Raw genomic sequence first — 11172 nt, 5'->3', positions numbered from 1 at the left:
TAATTGAGAAATGACTTGTATTGCTGAAGTTTCTCGGAAAGAATTTCTACGGGAAATTAACAAACAAGTAGATACGCAAATTACTTTATTTCTTCCTTAACATTTTTAGAAGCTTGAACACTGTAACACTTGTAGGCCACTTTACAAATGATGCGAAAAAAACACTGACTGATTCACTCTACTGGCTAGAAACAACTCCATTATCTTCAAAGAACTTGAACCTGGGATTTATAATCATTTTTATGAAGTCTCGGTAGAACATCATTACATAGATGTTTTAGTTAATGCGTTTAGCTTTAAAACATTATTTGTAAGGTACTGTTAGCTCTCATTTTTGTTTGAATTTCGTGGTAAAAAAATTTTGAATGTTCAAAAACATCATTTCTTTATGTCTACACTACCTGGCTTTAATTGTATTTGCTTTAAAACTTCATAGAAAATAGTTAGAAGAGTAAGTTTTTAGCGCTTAGACATTTTAATTACTATTTTGTCTTTTTTGCTTGGCGGGAAGGGGATGATAATATGTGCTACAAATGTTTTTGCAATCACACGTTCAACCTTTTTAAAATCGGTGAGACGGATTCCTAGTTTGATTGTTTTTTCGTATCTAAATTTGAAGTTTAGAACTTGGGAGTTCATGCAGTAAAGTTTATTGCAACTGGCCTTGATATATGTGACCGGTTTTAACCGGTGCAAGTTATAAAAAAAAGTGCGTGCAATGGACTTTTGATAAACGCCATGCAGTTGTAAGGACTGTCTATAAAACTATTGCGTATTTTCTTTCATCCTTACTATATAAGGGGATGAATACTTAAAAACGAGTCTTCTTGGTTATTTGATACAGTATACTTTGACTGTACTTATAACCTTTGACCACAAAATGTGTGTTCCTCACATGTGACACTTAATAGGTTATAGCCAAATGCTTTAAATATGGCTCAACTGAAACTAATTCATAGTCTGCCGTATCTGTTTATAAAGTTATTTTCTCCTAACGATAGTTTTTACTGCAGTTATTAGATACGTAGAAGCATTTAATCACTTTATATGTTATGCTACGATTGCCCCTGTTTGGGAAAATATATTTTATTTAATAAAACGAGTTCAGATGCTTTTGAAAGTTTAACCTTCAACCCCGTTTCTTCCATGTAAGGTAAAACTTAACAAAACCATAAGGGACAGTGTTCACTTTCACATTTGGTTTCTGTTTGTTATGGTGTTCGTGCTGAGTTGAGTGATTCTTAACCTCACTTATGCCTCCAACCCTCTTCTCACCCGTTTTTGTTTCAAATATAACGTGCTGTTACCAGTGGCTTATATTGATGAAGAATTGTTATGCAAACTTCGGTATCATTATAGCGTACATATAATGTTGAAATGAAAAAAAAAATGCTTCAACATATAATGTTATAAATACGATACCCATTTAACAGTAATTTTGAATTTCATATGTTCATATTTAAAGTTTTAATTGTTGTTGTTGGCCCGGCATGGCCAGGTGGTTATGGAGCTCGACTCGCAATCTGTGGGTTGAGAGTTCGAATCCCCGTCCCACTAAACATGCACGCCTCAGCCGTGGGGGGCGTTATAAAGTGACGGTCAATCCCACTATTCGTTAGTAAAAGAGTAGTCCAAGAGTTGGCGGTGGGTGGTGATGGCTAGCTGCCTTCCCTCTAGTCTTACACTGCTAAATTAGGGACGGCTAACGCAGATAGCTCTGGTGTAGCTTTGAAATTCAAAACAAACAATCAAACAAACAGTTAATTGTTGTTAGCCTTAAAGAACGTCGGTTTGACCTAGCTAGTAAAATTACCAGGTCAATAATATCAAAAGATAGTTAGTAGTCTTAATAGAATATGGTAAGTAATAATTACGGTGAAAGACACTTCTATTTCTGTTCCTTCTGGTATATCAGCGGTAAGTCTGAATGCTTGTAAAGCTAAAAAATCGGGTTTCGATACTCGTGTTGGGCACAGCACATATAGTATATTATGTAACTTTCTACTTAACAGCAACAAACAAAACAAGATCCTTTTTTTTGCGAACAATGCATGCACGTAAAATGTAAACCAGTTTTCCAAAAGTAAAAAAAGTAAGTCGTACAAAATTAAGAACAAAAACGTAGAACTTAAGAAACATGAAAAAAGATTATATTAAGTACTTATACCTTTTATTCTTATATGTATCTGAACTACACAATGTAAAATACATAAACAAACTGTCCCATCCAGTGTAGGCTTTTGTTTTGTTTGTTCTGCTTCAGAATTATGTGCAAAAAATTATAAAATTATTTCCGCTTTACTTAATGACGATTATATAGAGCAAAATATCAAATTTTAGGCGAATTAACAAAGGAAAGAGTGACGTATATACAGTAGATACATCAATGGTCGTGATTTTTTTTTTCTGAGGGCTACACACTCAAACGTAGTACATTAATAACTGCCACACGTACAGTATGATATTCTGTATTAAAAATGATCTTCATAGATAAATTATAAATTCAGATATTAGCAAATGTCGATTCTATGGTGTATATAATGTAAAACATTTTGTTTGATACTTCTTGGTGGTAATAACAAATCATTGAAAAAAAAACTAGTTACTTTTTAATAACTACTCATTTAAGAAAGTGAGATGTTGGATCAGTACCGGATTAACTCAATGGCCATACAAGGGGCTCCGCCAGCCACCCAAGTAAACAAATTATGGTTTCTAAAACTAGCGGGCCCGGCATGGCCAGGTGGTTAGAGCGCTCTACTCGCAATCTGAGGGTCGCGAGTTCGAATTCCCGTCACACCAAATATGCTCGCCACTTTCAACCGTGCGGCGTTATTATGTGACGATCAATCCCACTATTCGTTGACAAAAGAGTAGCCCAAGAGTTGTCGGTGGGTGGTGTTGACTTCCCTCTAGTCTTACACTGCTAAACTAGGGATGGCTGGCGTTAATGATTCTGGTGTTTAATCCAGATATTGTGCTTTGTGTTTAGTGGAATATCGTTTTATAGAGTGAGCTCTAGTGAATAACTGTTTACCGCTGTGTCTAGAAAACCAAAACCGTGATAATTCGATATAAGAATGTCATCTATATATCTGCAAGACGAACAGATACAAATCTGCAACCTACGACTGCAGTTGCCTCCCGTTTGAATTTTCTGCATCTGTTGTGAGACACGTTGGCAAAAATGCTCAAATATTTTATCAAATAAAAAATACGTGACCTGTAAAAAATTATATATTGTGAAAAAGAGGTACTTTTTCTGAGTAACACTGCTATAAAAAGTTCTGTGTCTATTAACGCAGGTTAGTTAATGTACATCGATTATTAACTGACTTTTTTTTTAACATTATCGCAAGGAAGTTTGATTTGTGTTGAATTTCGCGAAAAGCTACTCGAGGGCTATCTGCTAATTTATCAGTGATAGACGAGATGGAAGGTACTTCAGACTACTACCTATCAGAATTGGTAAATCCTTAGTACTAACAATTTTGGCGTGGCAGTAAACCTGTATTTATAGGGTGTTTTATGTAGCTTGGAAATCCAGAATAGTTAAGGTAGTTATACTGTCGGACTTAACTGACTGTACACCATAGTCTGATAAAACTGAAATGTGTTTATTCATGATAATACTTCCTATGTCCGTTTTAACGTGTTTATAAACCTCGTTACCCGAGGGTTTTAGTGTATTCAAACTAAACTCTATTTCTTTACATAAAGTTGTAATATAAAATTTTTTCTACAAATGAAAACAAAGATGATTAGCTGTTTCATCTGTGGGAGAGATAATTTATCTACTGTGTAAATAATCTAAATGCTGAATAACTTCTTTTTACCCATAACATGTTTATTTTTGTTAATCGTAAAAACGAACTTTACTCTCCAGATAAATTTTTAAAGCGCCTTTTATTTTTATTTCAACCTACGTTTCGCCATTGCGGCTTCACTATCTGCTTTAGCCGTCCCTAGTTTATCAGTGATAAACTAGAGGAAAGACAGCTAGTCAACATCCCCCACCGCCAACTCTTTGGCTACTCTTTTACCAACGAATAGTGGGATTGACCGCACATTATAATGCCCCCACTGCTAAAAGGGCGAGCATGCTCGTTGGCGGGAATTCGAACCCGCGACCCTCAGATTGCAAGTCTACCATCAAATCTTGTTAAAACAATGCTGTGATTGCATATTTCACTACTCACTTATAAAAAAAAATCATTTTAAATTTACATTTACAGTAAATACAATAATGTAATCTAATATTTGTTGTTGTTGTATATTTATTCCATTTTCTCATATTAAGATTTATATTGAAAAAACACAACCATGGTATCAGTAATCTGATTAAGCTCACACTTGTTTTATCGAAGAAACAACTATAAAGATATGCGAGTTTACGAACTAAAGTTAATAACATAAGCAGAAGACTAAGTGCCTACATCTGTCTTCTAGCAGTAGAGTGATAGTATGTTAGTAAAATATTTAATTTTGATTTCTTTACTTCAGAAGTTTTACCCAAAACAGCTTGACAGAAATGCTTGATGAGCACAGTAATGACTAACTGAACTGTTTCAACTGTTTGATATATACAGGCAGTGTTAGCGTTCCCCACTTGAATTGATAAACACTTTTATTTCCCAGAAGTTTAAAAAAAAAAGGCAAAATCGAAAAACACTTAGGCATTTGGGGGAAAAAATTTTTTTCCGATGCAGCATTTTAAGCTTTTTTATCCATTTTGTTGAACTGTATGGTATCTCCCGGATAACCAACAGAGCAGGGAAATTAGTCCCGCTGACAACAGGTTCTCGGATTTCGGACTTGTACGTATGTTTCCCAGCGAGTTGCAACAAATTTCCAAGAAAGCGACAAGACACGAGCTTACACAAAGAATAAATATTTAATGATACTTTCATAGTTACAACATAAATATACAATATAATATAGTACGATACAATAAACTCTGGGACGAGTGATCGTATACATGTGAGTGTGTGACTAACAAGAGCTGAAGAAGACTAATAGAAAATAAAGTGCTCTTGGTGTAGGACCCCCTTTTAAGTTAAATTAAGTAAGACTTTTCTAAGTAAGAAAAAGAAGTTACTAACAGAAAAAATTTCCCCAAGTTACCTTAACTATCACACTACGTTAAATTACTTAAAAACAACAAAAACTTTAACCCATGGAGCTACCAATGCTACGCTCAATCAGTTTAACTTGAACAAACACTGCAAAAATACTAAATCATGCATATAAAACGTGAAAAAACGTACACAAATGCCAAATCCTTCATAATTAACGCGAATAAATGCTACAAAACTACTAAATCCTTTGTTTAATGTGAATAAACGTCACAAAAAGTCCGAAATCCGCCACTCTTTCTGTGACCAAATACTATAAAATACTAAACTTTCACTCTTAACTTGAACAAACGTTACAAAAAGTCCCAAATCCTTCATATTTAACGTGAAAAAAATGCTACAAAATACTAAATCCTTCACACTGAATGTGATCAAACGTTACAAAAAAATACTAAAATCATCCATACTTAACTAAAAAAAAAGTCAGATCAAACTTTATTCACCTAATACTCAAGAAGTCAAACTAATTCCCTCTTCTCCCGTAAAACACTTAAAATTAAACACTACAACACAAAATAACACTACATGCATTACAAAGTTCACCCACTAACAAACATACTGGCAATTTAATAAAAAAAAATTATATACAAAAATACCCTTTACCGAAAGGAACATACCCACTCAAAAACCCTTTAACAGTAATGTTGCGTATTAAAATAATAAAATTTTAACATAGATTTTTTCTTTTTAAAATGTTATTGATACATGATACATTTAAATAACATGCCACGAAGCTTAAAATTGGTGATACAGTACTCATGAGATACAATAGTATCGTATTATAATATAATACATACTCAGTTTGAATGTTTTTTTAATTGTGCATATATTAGTTAATAACATCATTTTTGTGTTATTAACGAGTTTTTGTAACAGTAGCACATTTTTAATATCCATTAAATTTCTTGGAATTGTATGAAATAAACTTGATAACTTAACTTATTTTATTTATTACTTAAGGTAATTTATAATAACCTAATTTTTAAAAGGTGCTTTGTTATGATAGTGTATTGGTATTATTTCAACGCATTCAATACATTCAAAGCTATATATCTTTCACAAGCAACCATATTGTATCTATTTCTTAGTAGTACCATACTATCTTGTAACTGCAATGTTGTTTTTTTAATATAAGAATTGTAAGTAGACCCGTATATTGTTATACCACAACGAATTCCAGATTATCATACAAATCTATAAACCAAGTGGCAAAAGAAGGAGGCGTATTAAATTAAAGTTCATATATTTTATATGCATAAAATCTTAATCTGGCACATATGTATTCCACATGTGATTTTTATCGAAAATTTGAATCTATGATAATTTCTAAATATTTAAATTTTGTTACATTTTCAATTGTTGTAAAAATTAGTTGTATTTTCAGAAGAAAAACATTTCGTGAAACGAAAACTAGTATGAGCAATTAAAAGAGGACCATTTCGAATTATTCTGTACAGAATACACATCCATTTAGTTTTATCTGTATCGAAATAGGTATGACTAAAGTTCAGCCATTTCAAAGTATCATTAAAATCCCTTTGCTTACGTAGAATTATAATCACTTATTGTATGGGTCTGAATATAACGATCCTTTCACAGTCACCTATCCCCTTTATTTAAAAGAGTATAGTCTAACAGGCTACGCATGAAACAAAAAAGAGGAATATAAACAAAAGTTTTGAACACAGAAAAGAACAGAATACATGAAAATAACCCATTAACATCTTAACCGAAAACATATACACTATACATACATGAAAAAATCCTTCAACCCTAGCTTTAATTCTAAACAGATACACAATGTACATCAATAAAGTAAGCCTTGTGACCAACTGTATAAAATATTTATGCTCAGTATTGTAAGAAGCATTGTACAGTTCAGTTGAAAAAAAGATAGAATCTAATGTAGCCATGAACTTTTGGTGCACCATGATGGTCTAGTGGATAATCTCACACAAGAGCCTTCCGAGTTTGTACCAGATCCACTCAGAATTGATGTACCTTTTCCTCTAAGTATACTGGCTGCTTTTGTCGCTTTATTAGGTGGTCCTCTTCACGATTACAAAGTTCCACCTGATTGCTTGATTTGGCAGTGGAGATTTTGCACCTATTTGCTGTAACAGGAGTTGCTATCTTACCTCAGTTGGATACTTCATAGGAAGCACTACCACTTCTAATGAATCCTCAGGAACCAAGGCTGGTTGAGATGGATGCCCTTGTGTCAATCTTGGTTTTGCCCTTGTTGACATAATCACAATGGCAGCTGCAACTTTGGGGATGTTCTTCATTGGTATGGTGGTAGTAGAATTAGCAGAAATGGCTGAAGGAGTGACCACATTGGAGTCTGCTTCACACTTCATTGGCTGTAAGTGCAGAAAGCTCTTACTTAAGTAAAACGTTTTGTGATCCCACCAAAGATGCACATGCATACCATGGTGATTATCTTTATCATACTTCAACACTGCACATTCATGATTTTCTTTGGTGTTCTGACCTGTTTTCGTTCTTATGTTTCTTGGCCTTTTTAGTCGGTTTCTTCAAGTTGATGAGAGTCATTTCTGAGGGAGTGGTAGACAAATGGGTAGCTGGTATACTGGATGTTGTAGACTCGTCTGAACCTACTTTCGTTGGAATCCTAGATAATTGGCATTGGTGGATGACCAACAGTGAGATGGCTGGTGGTGATGATACTCTGGAGGGACATCCCTACAGTCACTGCCTCCGGAGCTCTCATATGGTGGACACATCATTGAGCAGTGCATCTTCATCTATCAGTTTGAAAGACATAAAAGAACGAGTAAATCCAAGGCATGGAAAGCAGCACCAGAAACTCCATAATATTGCTAAAATCAAACAGAAATGATTCACCACTAGTTCCTTCCAACTTAGCAATTTGTGAAGATATCTGCAACAGAGAATACTAAAAATATCACTGGCTATCTCAAAAAATGAAGATAACCAGTAGGGTTAAGAACTTGATCTTAAATATTCAAGTCTGGACTGAAAATAGAAGGTCAAACAAACTCTGATTGGTCAGAGAAACTCGGACAAGAATATAGTTTGAGACTGTATCATCCCCATTATAGAAATACACTTTATTCTGGTGTTTCTGTCAGGCAAAACAAAAATCCAAAAATAAAACCTTGAGTCGAGTTTTGCTTATCAATATCCAGTCATAATATGATTCGTAATACCTTCAGACTCGGGTAATCTTGGATCACGAACTTCACCATACCCTAAGCTTCCTCTGAGGTTGATGTGTTCACACTGATAGTCTACAGTTATTTTGAACTCCACTGCATTCCCTTCACTACTATATGGTTGTTTACTTTCTAAACCCGTGGCTTGTAGGAAATAAATGGATGAATGAAAGTATCTTCGCTACTGATAGATATAGATCAAACACTGCTTGGATGTTAACCTGATTTCATTGACCATAAGAATTTATTATCACCTACATCTCCTCTCCTTATCGAGTAATCAGCAACAAACTTTACCTAAGACAAGAATAGCCACCTCTCATGGAAGTGTTATGTCTCACCTCCAGCATCACAACCTACATTTTCATGCAAAACTGGGTTCGTACTGATGTATGTTAAGAATATACCCAAAAAATTGAGTTCTTATATATTTTTCAATCTGCTGATCAAAATATTTCTGCATAATAAATAAAACATCAGGTTACCCCAAGGCATACTGTTTATGGGTTTAACTTTCAAAAATAATTATAATCAGTATAAAAATCAAAAGATTCTAATTCTTGCATTAATGAAACCAGCAGTCTTGCTCTTTCTTAATGCCTACCAGGCCACTATTCACAGTTAACTTCATACACACACTCAAGACTATGATCAAACCCTCGTATTCTCCAACATAGGTTGCTCTCTGGTTATGTTCTCTGTATGCCACACCTCTCTCACACACACACACACATAATTGCTGACAATGCATATTTTCATATACATAAGCTTCCAACTTAAACACACAGCCACGTACACTAGTGGCTTCTACCAGAGTGCTTCAGGCACATGTACCATTACCATAGTAACCACAGGGGCTACTTCCATAAATTGTCTTCTGACACTTATGGTCTGGTAACATGCTGCCATCTGTGAGTGGTGAGATCCAACAAATGTATCCATCTTGTGAAAACACTTCCTGGCAAAATTTACCAGAGTTGTCATTCAACCAAATTTCACAAGTGTATGAAAAGTTTTCATTCTGCCATTGCCTTGCACATCAATATGCTAATGGGAAACATAAATCCTGATTTATCAGGGAATTATTAAATCCGCAGTAGAGCCTTCACTCTTTGGAGGATTCTGCAGTTTTTTGGACAAACTACCAAAACCCCGAAAAAGGTGGTGGTATTTGCTCTAAAGATCACTTTGACATCAGAAGGAAAAATGAAGCACAACACCCTTTTCGGTTTTTGGTGTTCCCACCAAACAACTGTCCTAACTACTACTTACGTATATGTATTGCATATTATCACTTAGCGGCTAAGCCCTTTCAGTCTTTGATGGCATTACCAATGACCATCCTAGATGTAACAGGAGAGACATTGCAGCTGATCCAGAAGAACTGTCACTTCTTCAATAAGGGTGCGTAAGAAAAGCTCCATAGTAGGTTTGAACAACCCAGCACTATTCCAATAAAGATGACAATTTTTGCTTGAAAAATTACATGGATACTCGAAAAGCAAGGGTACACAACTCGCTTTCAATCATTGGTTTCTCAAGCAAACATCTGTCCTTTCTAGTGTATTAGAATAGTGGTCACAAATAGTAGCCTATACATTCTGCTGGACATCACTACTCGATGGATCAGAAACAAGGTCATGACACCCTTTTAGTTAGCAACATTTCAACTACCTAATTGTTCTAGCTTGTGTGAAGTTGTCTAAATCCTTGTTATACCAACAAAGGATTGTTTGTCTGTGACTTGCTCAACCATGAGCTCACCATCACCTCTTCATATCCTTTCTCATATAACTCATCAAAGATGTATAGATAAGTACTTGTATATACTCCTTCTTGTCATCAGTTGAACTTATTCGACCATTGACAGCTTCTTCTTTCTCAGACTAGTCGGAGTCAACTTCTGACTCCTCGGCTGACTGGGATGTTAGAAGTTCTGCTATGACATAACATCTCAGCTTATCCATGTGATGAATATACTTACATGCACCCCACGAACATTGGATCTCATAAGTCAGAGGACAACTTATATAAGGACCAGTCCAACCAGGGCTGAATAGTTTACATGCTATAGGCACATACCACTGCCACACCCATACTTCAGGCTGGAAGTTCCTTTCTCTGACTGCCTTATACTAAGATGTTTCTAGTAGATGGCTGCCTTTCTATGTTCCTGGTGTAAGAATTCATATGCATCAGCAATGGCTTCTCTCGGCCGTTTCATATATGCCTAAAAGTATAGTAGTGTTTTGGAACTAGGATGTGGGTCATATATCATGTCCACAGGGTGTGTTGTTTTGTGCTTAAACGTCAGCATGTCGGGCAAGAAATTGCTGGTTTCTGCTCACTTGTATGACATACTATCATGATGTATGGCAAGTATTCATCCAAGTTGTATCTTTTTCTTGTATTGGAATGATAGAGAATGATTCGAACCAATACATCGATCTGGTGTATTTAAATGTTTTACACTCACACTTTTACACTTCGATATCTCACTACTATAAAGGCTTGGTTTGGTCCGATATTTCATTGGTGGTAGTGTTCAGAGTCACTGATGAGGAGTGGAATTCTCCGAAACTATTCTGACTCACAGACACACACCTCAGTGAAAGAATATACCATTCCAAGCTTTTACTTGTCGTTAAACAAATGTTTAAACAACTCTATTTATTCGAAGATTGACTCTGTAATCTCACTGGTCAGTGTGAGACTGCCAGCTCTATTACCACATATGGTCTGGATCCAGGTCAGCCTGATAACAATTGGTCGAATTATTAAAAATACCGACCTTTTTTTTGTAGTTTAACTAATATTTTTTACCCCCTCCCCCGAAA

This window comes from Limulus polyphemus, unplaced genomic scaffold, assembly GCF_000517525.1.
Source record: "Limulus polyphemus unplaced genomic scaffold, Limulus_polyphemus-2.1.2 Scaffold7512, whole genome shotgun sequence".
Lineage (NCBI taxonomy): Eukaryota > Metazoa > Arthropoda > Merostomata > Xiphosura > Limulidae > Limulus > Limulus polyphemus.
The sequence above is the reverse complement of the archived record's forward strand: the minus strand, read 5'-3'. Positions refer to the sequence as shown.